Below are 3406 nucleotides of genomic sequence, written 5' to 3' on the forward strand. Positions count from 1 at the left end.
GATTCATGGACAAACTTTCTGACATTTTCTTCAGTGTCTTAAAGTTTTATTTCGCAATTTTTTCAATTTCTTGGTTGGATTTACCACAACATGTTTTCTATTTCTCCAAGCTATCAGAGGACAGTTTCTAATTCAGGGAAACAATTTTTCCTCCAGTGGAATTTTTTTCTAATTTCAATTAAAAGTTTCAATCCTACTCTGTACTTATATAACTACATTCTACAAAAACAGTTAAGGTGATAGTTTCACCTACTGTTTATTCTAAAGATTACAATTTTTAAATGTTAGGGGCTACTCCATTCTGTAGTAAGCAGAAGAGAAAGTTTAAATGTGAATAAAAGGCAAAGTTAAGATAAATTTACATTCTGTATTGCTTTAGAGTCCCTAACAATCACACTCAGTGAAGTGTTTTGCCACTATGTAATTATTCCACTTTACCTGAAATATGCCCATGAAACACATTTTAAAGTACACTATAAAATTCTGTTCAAACTATTTACAGTAGTGCCATCTTTTCACTGCAAGAATTCTTGGGGAAATTTCTGTTATTTTAGAATGAACACAATAATTCTTGTATAAAGTGTCAGATTTGCTTTTATCTCAAAAACACTGTAGACAAACAAAATGATAATGTCTTCCGGTTTGTATTGGCTACTGACAAGTTTAGACCTAAATTGATTGTGTTCTACTAACCAGCATATTGGAATTAAAAGATTGTATGTAATCTACCAATCTCTTTTCTTACTACATCATATATTAGTTCCAGAGGTTTCAGATTCTTTCTCAGGTGATATTTAGTTGGAAATACTTTAGATTAAAGTCAGGGCACATCCCTGAAAAAGAACTGTGTAACCTGGAATCCAAACGGTAACTTTTGACTTCCTGATGCCTTTTCTCTCACATATTCCCTGTTGCACCCACACTCTCCTTTTCTCTCTCATCACTCTATTTTTTTATCTTTTTTACAAAGAAAGAAGTACTCCTTGCCAAGCCCTCACAATCCCTTATTATATGTACCCTTTAATATCCTGACATTCTATTTTCTTAAATCCTTTTTAAAATTTTTTTTTCAGGGGAGAGCACAAGCACAGTTCCCCACTACCACAAATTATGCAGTTGAATTTCCTGCATTTGGAGAAATTGCAGCGGTCAGTATTTCTGAAGTGCAATGAATGATAAGCCTTGCACTGGGAAAACCACCTCCATGACCACGGTATCACCGCTGCCAGATAAGTATTATTATTAGTATTTTAATTTCATTTTACAGTGTAAACAAAGTTTTCCCTTCCACCCCTTCCTCATTCCCACTGGAATCCCCCCAGCCCTTCCCCAATCCACTCCTCCCAACAGGTCGGTATGGGCTCCCATGGGTTGTCCACAAATTCTGGCATATTAAGTTGGGACAGGACCAGTCAGTCCCTCCCTCCCTGCATTAAGACTGAGCATAGTTTCCCAACATACTGAATGGGTTCCAACAAGCTAGCTCATGCTCCAGGTTCTACTTCCAGGGGCCCCTCAGGTAACCCAAGTTTCACAACTGTCTCACTCATACAGAGGGGCCAGTTTAGTCCCATGGAGTCTCAACAGCTGTCAGTCTAGACTTCATCAGTTTCCATGAGCTTGGTGCAACTGTCTCTATAGATTTCTGCATCATCATATTGACCTTCCTTGTTCATGTATTCCCTCTTCCCAGTCTCAGAATGAATTGTTGGAACTCAGCCCATGCTTGGCACTGGTTCACTGCATCTGTATCCATCAGTTACTGGATGTAGATTCTATGGTGACATGTAGTTACTAATCTAAGTAAAGGGGGAAGTTCCATTTACACACTCTCTCCACTATTGCTAGGAGTCATGGCTGTGGTCATCTTTGTGAATTCTTGGGAATTTTATTAGCACCAGCTTTATTCCTAACCCCGTAGTGGCTCTATCAAATGTCTCTTTCTTTGCTCTCCGTCCCATTCTTATACAAAATATTCTACTTGTATATATACAATACTGAACAAAAATAAACCTTTTATCTTATGTACTACATTCTGTGATTAGGGACCTGATTAACAGGATTGTATAGCAGTCATGTTTGAAAATATTTTTTTAACTTTAATTATAAATAGCTTGCTTCACATGTCTCTCCAACTCCGGCACCCACCCCCACCTTTCCCCCCCAGCCTCCCACCCAATCCCCACTTCCTTCCACATAGGGGATATGCAGAGTCTGTCATTTCACTCAGGGCAGGGTCCAGGCTAAGCCTAAGAGTCCAGGCAGACAGAGCACCCCTCTTTGTGTTATGGACACACTAAGTCCATTTGTATGCCAGGAATAAATACTGATCTACTTCCCAGGGCCCCATAGGTTGCCCAGGCCTCCTCACTGACTCTCGCATTCAGAGGGTCTGGATCGGTCCCATGCTGGCCTCCCAGCTGTTGGTCTGTGGTACAAGAGCTCTCCCCTTGTTCAGTTGAACTGTCTCTCCTGGTATCGCCAGCCCCTTCTTAGCCCATTTGCTCAACTCTCCTCTCTCTCTGTCACTGGGTTCCATGGGTTCAGTCCTCTGTATAGCTCGGGGTGTCTGTCTCTGCTTCCATCAGTCACTGGATGAAGGTTAAAGTATGGCATATAAGGTAGATATCAAGTTCATTATCAGGAATGGGCATTTAAGGTAGTCTGTCCACTATTGCTTAGCTTGCCAGTTGGTGTCATCGCTTTAGATCACTAGAGAGGTTTCACAGGTGCCAGATCTCTCTTTAAACCTATGATTCCCACTATTATGATATTTCATATCCTGTTCTCTCCCTATACTACTCTCCACTCAACTTTCGTGTTCCCCCATGACTTTCTCTTCCTCCTCTTCACCCTGTCTCTTCTTCCAAGCTCTCATTCCCTTCCATCCCCCACCGTGTTCCCAATCTGTTCAGGATATCTGGCCTCATTGCTCTTCTCTGGGGTATCATGCATACCTCTCTTAGGTTCTTTCGTGTTGACCAGACTCTCTGTGAGTAGAATTGCAGATTGGCACTCACTCTCCTAATCCATGTCTAAAATCTGTATATGAGAGAGTACATACCATATTTGTCTTTTTGTGACTATGTTATCTCACTCAGGATGGTTTCTTTTAGTGCCATCCATTTGCCTGCAAATTTCAAGATTCCTTTTTTTTTTTTTGCTGAGTAGAACTCCATTGTGTAAATGTACCACATTTTCTCTATCCACTCTTGGGTTGAGGGGCATCTAGGTTGCTTCTAAGTTTTGGCTATTACAAATAATGCTGCTATGAACATAGTGGAACAGATGTCCTTGTTGTATGAATGCACATCTTTTGGGTATATGCCTAAGAGTGGAATTGCTGGGTCTTGTGGTATACTGATTCCCATTTTCCTGAGGAATGTCCATTCTGATTTCCAAAGTG

General features: G+C 40.5%; 1 non-coding gene across 1 annotated transcript; it reads right to left on the reverse strand.

Annotated features, from left to right (window-relative positions):
- Positions 1-1070: 1070 nt before the first annotated feature.
- On the reverse strand, positions 1071-1237 carry LOC121142534. The gene has a single exon (XR_005879576.1). It is a non-coding gene; the product is annotated as a U1 spliceosomal RNA (small nuclear RNA).
- Positions 1238-3406: the final 2169 nt, after the last annotated feature.

The sequence above is a fragment of the Mesocricetus auratus genome, unplaced genomic scaffold (genome assembly GCF_017639785.1).
Source record: "Mesocricetus auratus isolate SY011 unplaced genomic scaffold, BCM_Maur_2.0 Super-Scaffold_100009, whole genome shotgun sequence".
NCBI classification, from domain to species: domain Eukaryota; kingdom Metazoa; phylum Chordata; class Mammalia; order Rodentia; family Cricetidae; genus Mesocricetus; species Mesocricetus auratus.